Source organism: Peromyscus leucopus, chromosome X (genome assembly GCF_004664715.2).
Source record: "Peromyscus leucopus breed LL Stock chromosome X, UCI_PerLeu_2.1, whole genome shotgun sequence".
Classification (NCBI taxonomy): domain Eukaryota; kingdom Metazoa; phylum Chordata; class Mammalia; order Rodentia; family Cricetidae; genus Peromyscus; species Peromyscus leucopus.
The window spans coordinates 75,984,502-76,002,411 of NC_051083.1; the positions used below are offsets into that span (position 1 = coordinate 75,984,502).

A 17,910-nucleotide genomic window follows, 5' to 3' on the forward strand; every position below is an offset into this window, starting at 1 on the left:
TCTGGAGATTAACAATAATAAAATAGGTTAGGAAACAGGGGAATTGAATGAATTTAAAAGAGATAGGGAAGGGAGAAAGGGAGTTATGGTGAGCAGATGCAATTTATCAAAAGGTAGCATATATTTAAAACCAAACAAAGAAATATGTCAAATATAGTTTTTAAATGTTTGTCTTACTGCAATCTTTCAACTGAAAATAAAATTCAGAATGATGATAATCCCACAGGAAGTTTAGTAGAAAGAGAGCTAAAGCTTCTTGTGTATTGAACTTCACATTTCAAAACTCAATTTCTCAAATCAATTAGTCATGGTTTCCATAGTTTCAAGCAGACAAATATGGATTTTAAACATGCTGTACTGGACTCCTTAACAAAGAGTCTAGCTGCAGAATGCTCAGATAAGTAGAGTCAATAAATTGAGTTTCCATTTGCACAGAATCATTGAAGTTTCAATGAAGTGTTCTGCTCAAATGGAACTTTTCTTTATTCTTCTCTCTCTCGCTCTCTCTCTCTCTCAAAAAAAAAAAAGCTTAAGAATCACTATTTTTCTCTTTACTCATACAGGATTTTAAATGTACCAGCAAAGAGTTTCAGAAGGTAGAATTTAAACTTTAGACTAAAATAACCTGCATCTATCCATTCTTAATCTCTAAAACATATGTATAAATATAACACCCATTGCAATAGTTAATGATCTAGATATGATACTCTTTTTTACTCCCTTATACAAAATTGTAGGGGAAACAAAATTGCTGTAAAATTGCCTGTGTGATGTCATCATGCTTGATAAATTTGACTAAAGCCTGATTTTTATCGATTTTTTTTTTGTTATGAGCCTAGCCTTTAAAGGCTTAGCCATTTCCCCAGCCCAATTACTTATTCACTAGAATAATTTCTAATCAGTAAGAAAGTCAGTAGCCATGTTTTAACTACAATTTAGATATAAGTATATTCCTCAAATATTTGAATATGCTGGATACAGATTAAAAGAAATAAAATATAAATAAAGGTATATAAATATTATGCATTTTATGCTGTTGCACCAGACAGTAACATTTTATAGTTCTCCAGAGATATACTTTTAAAATATTAATCTTTTATAGTATATTTATTTCAGTGTGCAATAATACATTCCAAAAATATGCATCAACTATAACTGAATTATTTCAAAATTACAAAGTTCCATGATTATTATAACATATACAGTCATTTCATAATCAAATTCATAATAATAGTCACAAAACACTGAAATGTGGGACAGTTTTAATTTAAGCACTACAATGCAAAACAACAATGATTCACAAAATAGTGGTGAATCAGGAAACAGGGAGCAGAGTGAAGATTTATCAGGTATACTTCATTTCATTACCATATAAGTTTAGTAAAGGTTGTTGTATACACATCATAAGAATTTGTATGTATAAGCATGCATGCTCATAATAATGAGAGCAGGGGTTTAGGGCTTCTTCATTATGTCTTAAAGCAACAAAAAAATGTATTCACTTTAAAATACAACTTCTATTGGTGAAATTATTAAGGCCATTCCATGTGGTTAAAAGCAGGTTTATTTAGTGGCATAACTTACAAGTGAAGAGAAAGGTAGGTTGCAGGATCTGGGAAAGGTGTGTCACAGTCCAGCAAAGTTCTCTGGAGAACTCTGCTTGGTCTACCTCCAAGCGTCCAGGATCCAGGAAACAAGAGAGCCAGTGCATCCAGTTCTCAGGTATTCAGGGTCCTCTCTTGGCCCCGCCTTGTAGGTATGACAGTTACCGAAGCCTCAATGGGGGTTGGAACTTCCAGATCAAGGTTGGAATGGCTACCCACTACATCTCCCCCTTTTGTCTAAATAAGAAGGTTCTAACCTAATACAAGGCTATATACAAAGGAATGGTTATCAAATATTGTCCAGGAGTAAGAGGAATAATGACCTAGATAAAATGGAACTACAACCAATGTGAACAATATTAAGCAAGAAACACATACTAAAATCCAGAGAAGTCTAGAGTGTATGTAAATGGCATGTTGTAAAGATCATTCCAAAAGGTGTCCTACCCTAAAGAACCTGAATCTAATACTTAATATGTTTTATCTAAGATATATATATATATATATATATATATATATATATATATATATATATAGTTGTAACTATAACTGTTAGTCTTCAATCCCATCAAAGACCTGAGAAGGATTATAATGGTACCTGAGAAATGGAAGATGGATGTAAGCAACTTTCAGGAATCTTGCAAAATAGACAGAGACAGCTGGCAGCCTGGACAGTTATACAAAATTCTCTTGTAAAGTTGGGGCATCTGTCTTTAGCCCACAGGGCTAGAGTCTCTCAGTCATTTTTTTAAGTGTTCTGTAGAATGTCTGGCATTTTCTTCTGTGAAGCAGGAACCTGAAGGACCATTTTGCCAAGCAAAGTTCAGTGGTTACCTTCTTATGGGTAACCTGCATGTCCAGTCGATCAAGCAGTCCAGGCAAGAACAGTTTCTTGCCCAAGTGGCTATTTTTGCCAAGAAGAAGATAAACTCCATATAGAGTGTCTTTGATGCCCATCCACCTCTCTGAAGTAAATCCGGTGCTGCCAGGTGCAGACATGTCTCACTGTCCAGAAAGTTTAAATAACAGTTAAACAGTTTAAATAATATAAGTGTGTGTGTGTTTATTTTATAAGTGGGCTGTCGGACTGCCTGGGCTTAGCAGGACCCGGAGAGAAGCTCTCCAGCTACAAACTTCTAATCTTAATTTCTATGGAACATCCTTTTCTTATTCCTGTAAAGTAGATAAGGTTTTTCAATAAGGTTTTCTTCAAACTTAACAAGTGGAAACAATATAAAGCACAATAGAAATGTGAATTTTTGTTGTTTGTATTTCAAAACATGGTTATCACAGAATTAATTCTTTAACAAAAATAATAACAACAAAATCCACAAACTTTTCATGTTGTAATAGAAATTACTACATATTACAAATTCGTCTTCAATTGAAGCCTTATGAAATTTTAATGCATGTTTTTGATTATTCCTATGAAAAAATATAGTTTTAAATATATGACAAAATAGTTTTTAACTTTAAATAAACTTCTATTTTATCTACATCAATATGATACAGAGAACTGAAATATTCTAACACTAATTTTGCCTTTGGTTTTATTAAAAATTAACAAGAAAATACCAAGATGAAATATAATGAAGCAATATATATAATTGTATAGCTTAGAGAGCCAGCTTTAAGTTACATTAAGTTTGAAATCTCAAAATCCTAGGTAAGATATTTAAAATTAGTGCCATTCAATCAAATATCTGATTCATCAAATCTTCATTTATATTATTCATTTATATTATATTCTAAGAAAGTAATATTGAACCCTTGCTTCTACCTATTTAGAATTAACATTTAAAATTAATTCATTTCTTCATTCTCCAAATGCTTGATTTTATTTTGTGTTTTAGCTGATGTGTAATAATTATTCCTATTTTTAGAATACATAATAATATTTTGGTACATTTATCCAATATATGTGAATCAGTTAAGAAGAATTAAGGTTTCTACCTCCATATCAATTCTTTGTATGTAGAGACAAAGAACTATAATATTCACCACATATGTACTAGTTTATTATGTATTGTTCTTAGTTTACTATGCTAAAGATCACTAGGGTTTACTCTTACTGAATATTTCTAATACCTGCTATTAAATAACCAGATAGTCTGTAATTACAGCACAGATTTGGAATTTGTATTCAAAGGAGAACAAATGGTTATAGATAAGCATGTGGTATTGGTCTTTCTATACTGGTGTAAATAGAAAATTTAATTATACCAAAGCAGGAAGCTTCTTCACAGCCAACCAAATAGTTTTTGTAATTAAGTTTATGGAATTTCTCTAATAATCTACATGCAAATTATCCAAGTCTTTCTTTTCTATAAGGTGTTTATTCACCATGTTGAACATTTTTTTGTGAATCAGCTTTTGTTGTCACTATTAATATAATCATACTGCTGTGGATATTGCTCTGCATAGATAAACACTGATTGGCCAGTGGCCAGGCAGGAAGTATAGGCAGGACTAACAGAGAGAAGAAAAGAGGAAATAGAAAGGCAGGTGGGAGACCTGCCAGCTGCCACCATGACAAGCAAGATGTAAGGTACCAGTAAGCCACAAGCCACATGGCAACTTATAGATTAATAGAAATGGGTTAATTTAAGATAGAAGTAGATAACAAGAAGCCTGCCATAGCCATACAGTTTGTAAGTAATATAAGTGCCTGTGTGATTATTTTATACGTGGGTTGTGGGACTGCAGGGGCTTGGTGGGTCCTGGAGAGAAGCTCTCCAGCTACATCATACTTGTATAGACTTCAGTTACTTTCATTTGTTTCTAGGATCATGTATGAAAACATTTAAATGATTTTCATAACCTGAGATATTTTCTCCAGTATTTTCTTCTAAAAATTTTATAATTCAGGTAATATATCAAAGAACTTAAATTCCATTGAATTGAATTTCATATACAATAAAAAATTAGGGATAGTTTTCATGTTCTATAAATTTATTTCTAATGTTTACAACATAATTTATTTAAAAGATTTTCCTTTAACCAGTGTATATTTTAGTTCCTCTGTGTAAAATATCTACTGGCTAGAGAATTGTGGGTAAAGTTTTAGGCTCTCTATCCCTTTCCCATTTATTAATATTTCAGTATTCATGAAAAAATCATAATTTTGACAATTTATTTTAATCATGTTAATATTTCCTTCAGAGAAAAATTAGACAAAGCAATAATAAATAAACTAAATTAACATTCACTGGTGAGTAGAAATGTAATTTTTTTAAACCAAACACTAATAAACTAACTTCAACATATCACAAATCATTACATACAAGAGAAGAGTTGTAGGAGGAATGGTAGAATGCTTTAACATTTAAAAAATCAGTAAGTGTTCTGCAACCTATGACCTATGAACACAATGAAAACAAAACAAAAGAAAACAAAACAAAAAAAAAAAAACAAAACAACATTCTCATCACAGTAGATGGAGTTTATGTTGAACAATGATTACTATTTCTTTTATTTTAAAATTATTTTTATCATTTTATGTGTAGGAGTGTTTTTATGCATGCATATCTGTTCAACACTAGTGTGCCTAGTACTCCAAGAGGCCAAAAGAGAGTTTTGAATTCCCTGGAATTCCTTTGAATTCCCCAAGAATTACAGACAGTTAACTGTTGAACCATCTATCCAGTCATAGGAGAAACATTTCTTCACTGAACAAATCTTTTAACAAATTAGGTTTGAAGGGAGTCTACTTTTAAAGTAATACATGCTTTGTGTGACTATCAACCCTATATCCAATAGAATGAATGAGAAAAAGTTCAAAGTGTCTCCTCTGAATTCTAGACCAATATAAGTGTTCTTATTTGTACAATACCTTGATACTGTCTTGAAAGTAATAGTAAGACAAATTGTGAAAATGAAAATGATACAGTTACCTCAAAGAGTCCAAGGAAAATACTACCTAATTTAAAAATATGATCTGCTTAGTCCATATGTTATTTGTGTCACAACAATAAAAAAAAGAGCAGGCCGTCAATTTGAATAAGAGCAAAATACCAGGAGAAAGGTTAGAGAGGGAAAAGAGAACGGGGAATTATTTAATTATATTACAACCTCAAAACAATGGAAATGGGGGTGGGCTGGGGGAAGGCGGGAGGTATGGGAGGGGGGAGAACAAGGGAATCCATGGCTGATATGTAAAATTAAATTAAATTATAAAATAAAAGAAAAGAGAAAAAAAATAATAATAATGAAGGAAATATTATTTATGTTTGAACATGTCATATTACTCAGTGAAAATCTATGTATTCTATCAAAATGTGGTTAAAGCTGACAAATTCAGAAAGTAACAATGTATGAAATCAGCATAATAAAGAAATAATTTTATATTTTAGTAATAAAAGTTATAATTCCCATATCCAAATAAAACAATAAAAATTAAATAAAAATCAACAGATTCATCATATGCATAAATATAAGTAAAATACATATAATGTAATGTAATCAAGGACCTGAGAGGTCTTTTCACTAATAATATGTATTGTAGAGCATGCAAAAATGGAGAGAGACTGTTGCTCATAATTTGTAAAAATTAGTATGTTTTAAAAAACTACATTATAAACATATGTAAAGTGTAGATTTAGTGAAATCTTTATAATAATATTAAAAATATTGTACACATATAAATATAAAACTTGTGCTAGTGAGATGGCTCAAAGGGCAAAGGCACATACCTCTAAAGTTGAAGGCCTGAGTTCCATTACCAGACCACATGATCGAAAGAGAGAATTAGCTCTTCACTTGTTTTCTGGCCTTCACATGTGTGCCATGTCTCACATTCAAATATCCAAACACTCATGCCAATACACACATACACAGATAGGTATATGGAATCAATTAAAATCTCTGGCCTAGGTGAAGACCTAACATACCAATTCAGAAGTCAAACACCAGGTCAAGTGACCACTTCTCTGCAAAGGACTACCTGGAAGATAAGCCCACCTTAAGTTATGCTAAAGAGATAAGTGAATCAATTATTCTTTTAAAGAGATAATGTACTTTTCTTTTCTGAAATTCTTTAATAGAATCTCTGAAATTAAAGAGCCAGGTTGTTTCATCAGTCTGCCTGATTTCCTAAACTACACAGAGAAGTGTAACTTTTAATTTCCTTCTTTCTATCTATATCTAAGTATGATGTCTCTAACTCTTCAAAGTTCTTTGATTTTTTTCTGAAGCCCCCCCCCCACCAAGTAGCTAACCTCAATGTCAGCTTAACTTAGATGGCGTAGCTTAATTTCCTATCTCTTCTCCATTCTCCTACTCTGAGCAGCTGGCAAGATTTATATTTGACTGTGTATTAGGTTTTTTATTAACATCAAAAAATTTGGTTCTATTTAATAATCCCAACCTAATTTCTGTTTTACCCCTTTATAACACACTACTCTATTTCAGTTCCTTGAAAGATCATCTCCTATCCACTGATTTTATACTAGCTACCAAACTTTAGTGCATACTCTAATGAAACATGCATATCTAAAAGATAAAAACTAACATCCACATGTGAGTAAATCATACAATATTTTTCTTTCTGGAACTAGATGATGGTTTCCAGCTCATGCAGCATACCAAAGTAAATATAGAGAGGAATAGCTAACACTGAAGGGCCTTTGAAAAAGAGATACTGAAACTCACTACTGTAAATGCCTCCATATAGTGTACATGTATTCACCATATAATGTGATTATGTGTCAGTATGCCAATTAGATATCATATGCTACCAAAATAAACCCCAAGTACAAGGAATGGGTTATAAGGTCCCATCTTTTTGTTGTTGGCCCATTGATTCTCAGATTCCCCAAACATTACAGGCTATGACTGATATTATTGGTCACCCTCCACAACTTGAGGGTTAAATGCTTTTGTTAAAGATACCACATAGTTATGACCCAGCAAATGTAGAAATATAACTGTTTTTCATTAGAAAGCTTCATGCTTAATGCATACTGGTTAAATTTCATATTGCAAGAAGGTGCTGTACATGCTAATAAAGGAGAAAATAATAATTAATCTTGATTAGCTACAAACTTTGCTAGATACAATAATTATCTGCTTAGCACAATATGACTTTTGGGGCAATAGCAGCATGAATATTTTGGAATTAACAAATGACTTTGATTTGAAGTTTGCTCCATGAGATGTATATTATCCAGTTTTGGGTTTCTGTGTTGATTCCTCCTTACTGCAAGACATTTCTCTGATGTTGGCTGTGTGAGGGACTGACCTATGGGTATATAGCAGCATGTCCTTAGGAGTCAGTTTAGTGTTATATTCCTTTTAGAGAATAATAGTAGATTTTTCCTTTAGGCCCATGACCTATGTAGTCTCAGATTTCTCCTCAATGACAAAATGCTATGTGTAGAACATCCCAGTGAAACAGTAAAAAGCTATTGGAACTAATAAGAAATTTCACAAAAGTTTCAGAGTAGAGTCTCAATTCAATAGCAGCTGAATTGTATATACTTGTAAAGAAAAATCCATAAAGTTATGGAAAAGTCAACAGAAAATAGATTATCCGTGGATAAAGTTATCTATAGAGAAGGACATAACTATGTAAAGCTACAAGTTGTGGATAAGAGAAATTAAAGAAATAAGAAATTAAAGAAAGATATCTATTATTCAAAGATAAGAAGAATTAATTGCACTAATTTGGAAATTCAACTCAAAATAATCAGCAAATTCAAATTCTACCAAAATTTTAATTTTTTTTTATTTTCAGAAGTGTTAAACCTAGTTTTAAAATATGAAATTATAATCATACTATTCTAGTCAATTTTTTGAAAATAAAAAGAAATAAAATCTGTACACTGCACTTCCAGTTTCATAAATGAGTACAAAAGTACACTAATGAAATGAGTATGGTGCAATCATGAGGAAAGATATGCAGACTAATGGAATATAATTGAAAATTCAAAAGTTAACACATACATCTACTGCCAATGAATTTTTACAAGGTTGACAAGACAATTCAATGAGGGAAAAATAGTCTTGGACTAAGTGATTTGGAGACAGCAAGACAATGAATACAGTATCATTTCAAACGTCATACCTGATCTGACTCCTAAGAGATTTATGATATAAATACAAAGAGTGGACTCTACAACTCTGAAGAAAATAGCAATAAATCTTCATAATCTCAGACTTTTTAATGTATTCTTAGATATGATCTCAACAGTTCAATCAACATTGTTCAGCTATCATCAGAGAAGCTTCTTTCAGTAATGGTAATTAACAGTGACCAACAACTGGACAATGTGAAGAGTGTGAGATTTTGGAGGCTAAAGCCTAAATCTAATGTCTTTATCAAATCCCTCCCCTCAGTGTTCAGTGATCTATGTGTGAAGATGAGGCATGAAGATTGTAAGAACCAGAGGTTGTAGAAGACTTCAAGTGAAAAATGACCTACAGACACAACAGGATTGATAAACACAACACAGAGAGACTCATGAATTCATATTTATACACATAACTCACTAATATAGATAATTCATACATGAACTCACAGAGATTGTGACAGTATGCACAAATGTGATATGCATAGATTCATATCAGATGAAATACCAGCACTGGGAATGGAAAATTAAAACAAAGTGCCACAACTAAAAAAAAAGCTGTTTGCAATGGATGCTTGCAGGGAAACAGAAAATCGCTTTTCTCAAATGTAATGTCACTGGGTATATCAACCACATTCTAAGGGAGGTACTATGCCTATGAATTGTAGGCCAAATAGAGTGAGTCTTTATTTATCTTTGGTTGTGAGCCTAGCCTTTAATGGCTGAGCTATCCCTCCAGCCCATGAGTCTCTATTTAACTTTTTGGTGTGTGTGTGTGTTAATTTTTGTATTGGTTTCATAGATTTCTGTTACTTACTTTGTTTTGTTTTTAATTAATTTATTTTGAGTTTCATTTTGGTTTTTGTTTCTATTTGTTTTTGCTTCATTGAGAGAAAGAAAATGAGAGAACATGGAGATAGGTGAGTAGGGAAGTAGTGTGTACTAAGGAAGAATTGGGGGATAGAAAATAATATAATCAAAATATATTATATGAAAATGTTTTATTAAAAATTTAATTGTAAAAAGTATAATATCAAGCACTGTCGACTTGGAACCCATAGGCCACTCCAGCCTGTGGATCAGGTAGATGATCTTCACTGTACTTTCCTCCTTCCATTTTAAATCTCCCATTCTCATAGCCAGCAATGTAGCAGACCACTTAAAGTGGTATGTCCTCTCTTTGTTAACATTCCTTGGAGATACCAGAGATCCTCATGGAAGACCCAATTGTCTTACCTGCCCATTTATCTGTCTCAGACATCAACACTCAGAGGCACTCTACCTGGGAACTTGCTCACCACTCAGGTCTGGGAATCAGGTAGGCTATCTTCACTTTATCCCCTTTCCTTACTTGCAAGTTCTCAAGCAGAATTCAAACTTGTAGAAGGCTACATTCAGGAAACTGTCTTTCTTCTCTGACTCCACTCCCTAGGTATTTCATCAAACCTTGGAGAAGATCCAGGTTGCCTGCTTCCTATGGACCTTCTCAGATTCATTCTACTTTTCTACCTAATCTTTATCCTTCAAATTAGCCCCCAATACCTAGAAAGACATTTTACCCAGGATTCCCAGGGGCCACAAACTGGCCACAACAGCAGCATTCTCTATCAGGCAACCGACAGCTACCACACCTTCCTAAAGTCTAGAGTGGGCAACAGAATCCAAGAAAGGGAACACCCACTAAACGAGGACTGGAGTAGTTTTTACCCTCTAGAATTACAATCATCTCAAACCCAGATGCTTAGACACCTGTGCAAAAACACAGACATTAACATCCAAGACAATGTCTCTACCAGAACCCAGCAAATCTACTATAGTAAGCCTTGAGGAACAAAATTATGGCTAAAGCAAAGGGAATTTTCAGAATAGTTAATATGAATATGTTCAAGGACCTTAAGAGTATATAAATAAATCCCTTAATGAACTCGTTGAAAAGTAAGCGATGGAATAAAATAATGAAAACAGTTTAAGACATGAAATTAGAAATAAAATGACTAAAGAAACCTACAGTAAGGTAAAACAGGAAATATAAAATTTAGAAAGTCAAACAAAAACCTTAGAGGTAAGTTGTACTGGCTTTTGTGAGTCACAGTTGAGGAAATGCTTCCATGAGATACAGCTGTAAGGCATTTTCTCAGTTAGTGATTATGGTGATTTGAAAGGAAATGGCCCCCAAAAGGAGTGGAACATTAGGAGGTATGGCTTTGTTAGTGTAGATGTGTTCTTGTTGGAACATGGGCTTTGAGGTCTCATATATGCTCAAGCCATGCCCAGTGCAGCAAACTACTTCTTTTTTCCTGTCAGTCGAGATGTAAGAACTCTCAGCTACTTCTCTAGCATGATGTCTGCCTGAATGACTCCATATCCCACTGTGATGATAATGGACTAAACTTCTGAACTGTAAGTGAGTCATCCCAATTAAATGTTTTCCTTTAAAAGAGTTATGGTTCTCATGGTGTCTTTGCAGCAATGGAAACCTGAAATCAATGTGGGAGGGCCCAGCTCTTGTGAGTGATACCATCCATGGGATAGTGGTTGTGAATTCTGTAAAAAAGTAGACTGAGCAAGCCCATAAGCAGCACCCATTCATGACATCTGCATCAACTCCTGGCTCCAAGATCTTTCCCTTTTTGAGTTTTTGTCATAACTTCCTTCAATGAACAGAAATATGGGCGTTTAAGCCATATAAACCATTTTTCCTCAAATTTGCTTTCTGGTCTTAGTGTTTTGCCTCAACAATAAAATCCCTAACTAAGACATTAGCCTCACCAACACCATACAAGGGGTGGAACTGAGAATTTTAGGCATTAAAGACAAAATAGAAGAAATGAAGAACCCCAGTCAAACAAAAAATTGTTATATCTAAAATAACACAAAAAAAAATATATGGGAAAGCTGGAACACTGTAGAATGGCAATATCTATGAATAACATGAAGAGTTAAAAGGGAAGAAACTGAGGTCAAAGATACAGAAAATATTTTCAACAGCGTCATAGAAGAAAATTTTCTCAACCTAAAGAAGGAGGTGCCTATCAATGTACAAAAAACATACAGAACAACAAACAGACTGGACCAGAAAAGAAATCCTCCATGACACATAACAATAAAAACACAGAAGGTAGAGAACAAAGAATAATAAAAAGCTACAATAGGAAAAGACCAAACAACATGTAAAGTCTGAGCATCTGAATTCTCAGTGGACACTCTAAAAACCAAAAGGACATAGATAAACATATTATAAAACCTAAAAGCCAACAGATGCCAGCCCAGACTGCTATATCCAGCAAAATTTCAATGACAATTAAAGACATTCCATGATTATATATATATATATATATATATATATATATATATATATATATATATATACACACACACACACACACACACACACACATAAGGTTTTAGAAGTAAAACTTCAACAAGAAGAGGTTAGCCACACCAAACAAAACAATGAATATAATCTCAGACTAGCAATTCAAATGAAAGAAAAAATATACCATAGCAATAAATTAACAGAAAACAATAAACACTGCCCATTGATAAATCTCAACTTAATATTTCATTGATTCATTAAAAATACATATACTAATAGATTGGATTAAAAACAGGATCCACCCTTTTGCTGCATCCAAGAAACAAATCTTAACATCAAGGATAGATACCACCTTAGAGTAAAAGCACAAAAAGTATATTGCAAACAAATGGATTGAAGAAACAAACCAGTGTAGTCATTTTAATATCTGATGTGGTGATATTTTATGTGTGATGAAGTGTGATATTTTATTTGTATGTTAATAAATAAAGTTAATAAAGTTGCCTGGAGATCAGAGGTCAAATAGTCATTAAGCAGAAGTCCAGCGGTGGTAGCACATGCCCTTAATCTGACCACATGGCAGGCAGAGTCTCTGTGTGGTCAAGTACACAGCCAAGTCTGATAAAACAAGCCTTCAATCCCAGTACCAAACATAGAGACCTGGAGGTCTGTATAGACAGGCAGTGACAAGGAAGTCATGTGGCTGGGCTTAGAAGCAATGAGAAGGCAGAACAGAAAGGCAATAAAAACAAGTCAGGTAAGAAAAAACTCTGGGGAAGCTACTGCTGGTGGTAAGCTAAAGCTAGTTGTGGCTATTGCTCCTATCTCCTCAGTTATTTCCTCGGTATTTAGCTCTGTGTTTCGTATTTACGAAGACTGTGTAGAATTTCATCTACAATGTGCCAAAAACAACTTCAAAACAAAGCCTATCAGGAGAGATGGGGAAGGACACTATACACTCATCAATGGAAAAATCCAAGTGAATATGGCAACCATTAATATCTATGCACCAAACACAAGAGATCCCCAGCTCATAAAAGAAACAATAGTATAGCTTAAATAACACATTGGTCCTCATAAAAGTGATAGTGGGTAACTAGAAAAGCACACTCTCTCCAATAGTTCAATCACACATACAAAAAACTAATCAGAGAAATGCCGAAGCTAAATAAGGTCATAAATAGAATGCAGAACAATTTACCCGTTTTCTTTCAAAAGTTCATGGACCTTTCTCTAAAACTGACCACATATTTTGGCACAAAGAAAGTCTTAATAGATACAAGAAAATTGACATTAACACCCAGAATCTTATCTGAACACCACAAATTAAAACTGGATATCAACAACCACAGAAACACCAAAAAGTATACAATCTCATGGAACATGAATAATTGTACTACTGAATGAAAAATAAATAAATAAATAAATATAAGCAGAAAATGTTAAGACAGAAGAAAGTTAAAAACATCTTACAACTGAATGAAAATGAGCGCACAACCTTTGAGTTACAGTGAAGGCAGTCCTAAGAGTGAAGTTTGTAGCAACAAGTGCTGTCATTTAAAAAAAGAGAGGGATCTTATATTCACAACATAATGACACACCTGAAAGAACTAAAACAAAAAGAAGAAATGACACCCAAAAGGATTAGATGTCAAGAAATATTTGTTGAGGGTTGAAATCAATAAAATACAAACCAAAAAGAAGCAAAAACAAAACAAAACAAAAAAATGAACAAAAAAAAACCAAAACAATAATCAATGAAACAAAGAGCTGTTTTTCTTCCTTTTCCTTTTTTGAGAAAAATCAATGAGACTGATAAGTGCTTATCCAAATAAACTAAAAGGAAGAGAGAGAGAGAGAGAGAGAGAGAGAGAGAGAGAGAGAGAGAGAGAGAGAGAGAGAGTCCAAATAAATTAAAATTGTGATGAAAGGGGAAAGAAAGCAACAGACACTCAGGAATTCTAGAGAATTATAAGGACATACTTTGAAAATCTGTACTTTTCCAAAGTGAAAAATGTAAAATGAAAGGATGGATTTCATGTGACAGGAAGCATAAAAGTTATATCAAGATCATATAATTAATTTAAACCAGCCAACAACCCCTAATATAATAGAAGTAGTAACCAAAAGCCTTAACAAAAACCAGAGACAGATGGATTCTTAACATAATTCTATAAAACTTTCAAGGAAGAATTAATGCCAATATTCCTCAAACAATTCTGTAACATAGAAACAGAAGGAACATTGCCTAATTCTTTTTATGAAGCCATAATTACCATGGAAACTAAACCACACAAAGACCAAACAAAGAAAAAATTAATAGACCAATTTCCCTTATGAGCATAGATACAAAACTTCTCAAAAAGTACTTGCAAACCAAATCTAAGAACACATCAAAGACTATTCATCTTGACCAGGCAGGCTTCACACCAGAGTTGTAGAGATGGTATTCCATATATAAATCAATAAAAGTAATCAAGCACATGAATAAATTGAAAGGAAAAAAAACATGATCCTTCTATTGGATGCAGAAAAGGCCTATGACAAAATTCAACACCCCTTCATGATCCTCTGGAGGGACTGGGGATACAAAGGAAAGACATAAAAATAATGGAGGCAATTTATAGCAATCCCAGAGCTAATATCAACCTAAACAGAAAGAAACTCAAAGCATTTCCACTAAAATCAGGAACAATGCAATACTGTCTACTCTTTCCATGCCTATTCTATATAGTACTTGATGGCTGAGCTAGAGCAAAAAGAAAACTGATGGTGATTAATGGGGTATATTAGCAATGGAAGAAGTCAAAGTATCTCTCTTTTCAGATGATATGATAGTATATATTATATATTAGTATATATTATTGACCCTAAAAAAGTAGTAGGATAAAAAAAATTAACTTAAATGCCAGGCGGTGGTGGTGCATGCCTTTAATCCCAGCACTCAGGAGACAAAGACAGGTAGATCTCTGTGAGTTTGAGGCCAACCTGGTGTACAAAGTGAGTTCCAGGAGAGCCAGGGATGTTAAACAGAGAAACCCTGACTAGAAAACCCCAGAAAAAAATTAACTTAAAAAATTGGTAGTTTTCCTATTATACAAATGACAAATGGACTGAGAAATGAATCAAAGAAACAATACTTTTCAGAATAGCCACACACAAAAATATTATCTTGTGATAACTCTAATCAACAAGTGAAATTTTTATAATAAAAATTGTATCACATTGAAGAAATAAATTTAAGATATCAGAAGATAGAAATATCTCCCATGCTAATGGATCAGTTGGATTAATATAGTGAAAACAGCCATTCTACCAAAAGATGTCTACAGGTTCAATGAAATCTCTATCAAAATTCTAAAAGAATTCTTGAGAGGATTTGAAAGGACAGTTTCCAACATTATATGGAAACAATCATCATCAACAGCAACAACAGCAGCAACAAATATCCAGGGTAGCTAAAACCATCATGAGTAATAGAACAGCTTGAAAGAGGTACCACCATCCCTGGTATCAAGTTGTGCTATGGAGGTATATTACTAGAAGCAGCATGGTAATTGAAATAAAAGTAGACACACTGATCAATGAACTATAATTGAAGAAACAAAGAAATGTCCCCACACACATGGACACCTTATTTTTTATAAAGAAGGCAGAAATACACACAGTAGTAAAGACAGCATCTTCAATAATAGTGCTAGTATGAGCTAATATGCCCCCCAGAACATAAAAATTACATGATTTTCCTTAACCATTACCTTCACATCAGAGGCAATTTCAGTTTTTGTGGAATATCACCCCCAGAAGAGCCTGCCTATAACTGGAGAAGTGTAACAAATGACTCTGGGACTTGTATTTGGATGAAAGATTCCATCAATATCTGCAGAGAATAACTGAAAACCAGCTGGTACAAGCCCCCCTCTTCTAGAAAAAGGGAAAAGAAAGCAGGAGGAAGCTTTGGCTGTTTGAATACCTTTTCGAATCTCTGTGTAATTTGGAGATGGTGTCTTGTATTCAGTGCATCGATAAAACCAAAGGTTTCTTTCAGTTTATATCAAAAAAAGAAAAGAAAAAGAAAAAGAAAAGAAAAGCTTGCTGAGCTTTGGGGGAAAAGAAAAGGCAACCCAAAACCCATGACTTACCAGAAGATGGCCAGAGCCCTCAGGAACTATAGCAGGACTGGAGAGATCACAAAAATCCAGAAAAAGCTGACTTACCAGTTCAGCAAAGCTGTTCTCCAAAGACTCTCTCCATCTCACTTCCTGGGGAAAGACCTCTTCTACTAACAGTACAGGTAGCCTAATCAGGAATATCTCAGCTTGAACCACTGGAATGCAAACTATTATGCTTGTGCCAGTTACCAAAGCTAAGCCACTCCAGCTTCTAACTGTATTCTATCATTTCTTGCTTTTCTAGGATCAGAAAACCCAGAGCTTCAGAATTTTTCCAAACAGCTGCTCTCCATACTCACAGATCCCACATCCATGACTTAGAATCATCCAGGGAGGACTGTGCACAGAACATGTGCAGACTTTTCTTGTCCTGACAATTTCTTCAGTAGTGTTGATATTACATTGGTGTTCAAAGGAAGCTGAAGATATTTCAGAAGGATGCCCATAGTTCACTTGCAGATACTTTGTTATTTTAATAAACTTAGTGTCCATACATTGGGTATCCAAGAACACCATGGATCAGACTGGATTAATCTCCTGTAGTCCAGCATGGCTTTGAACTCAGAGGTCCAGATAGATCTCAGCCTCTGGAGTGCTAGAATTAAAGGTGTGTGCTACCACTGCCTGGCCTCTATGCTTAATCTAGCGGCTGGCTCTGTCCTCTGATCTTCAGGCAATTTTATCTGTTGGAGTATAAACAAAATATCACCACAAATTTTATTAATGGACAATTGTATTTCAAACAATTGAAATTATAGAAAAAAAAAATAGGCCGGGCGGTGGTGGCACACGCCATTAATCCCAGCACTCAGGAGGCAGAGGCAGGCGGATCTTTGTGAGTTCGAGGCCAGCCTGGGCTACCAAGTGAGTTCCAGGAAAGGCGCAAAGCTACACAGAGAAACCCTGTCTCGAAAAACAAAACAAAACAAAACAAAAAAATTATAGACTGAATGCCTTTGCTATGAAAATACTTTTTCTTCTAGAGTACACCAGCTTGCTTACTTGTTTACTTACTTGGAGACAGTCTTGCTAAGTAGCCTGAACTATTCTTGAGTTAATGTGATAACAGATATGTACCACCATTTCAGGCTTATGTATTGATTTAAACACTTTCTTGTCAGTACTCAGGTAAAAAGTCACTCAACAGGTGACACAGAGGTTATACCAAAATGTTCCTGGCTTTAAAAACTCACCGTGACTTTGCATTTTTCTGTGAGTATTTTGTTTTGTTTTGAGACAGAATCTTTATATATATATATATCCCTGGCTGGCTTAGATCTCATAGATCTTCAAGTGCTCATATTAAAGACGTGTGTGTGTTTGTGTTTGGGGTCATATTGAGGACATTTCTGCTCAACCCACTGTCATGAAATTTTACCTTTTCTAGTAAGGTTTTTGTTGTTGTTTTTGGTTTTTAATCTATTTCTCCTTCTGTACTGGGATGGTTAGTTTTGATTGTCAACTTGCTTGGGTTAAAGAATTCCTAAGGAGTTGGCTTGACCCAGGCCTATCAAAAAAAAATTCCAGCTGAGTCAGTTTAATTTTAGCATCAAGAGTCACCTGGGAAGTTGAGGAATTATGTAGATCAGTTTAGCATGGAAGCATTTCAGTGGGCGTTGTCTTGATTGTAACTAGGCAGGAAAGCAGAGCAGGAACTAGGAAGAGGAGGAGGTACAGTAGGAAGAGAGAAGTAACAGAAGGTATTGGAGTAGTGAATATAATCAAAGTAACACCCAAGTGTTTTCTGGCAA

General features: G+C 34.1%; 1 pseudogene; it reads left to right on the forward strand.

The window, feature by feature from the left end:
* Nucleotides 1-16,357, forward strand: part of LOC114696794 — a 58,559-nt pseudogene extending 42,202 nt beyond the window's left edge.
* The last annotated feature ends 1,553 nt before the right edge of the window (nucleotides 16,358-17,910 follow it).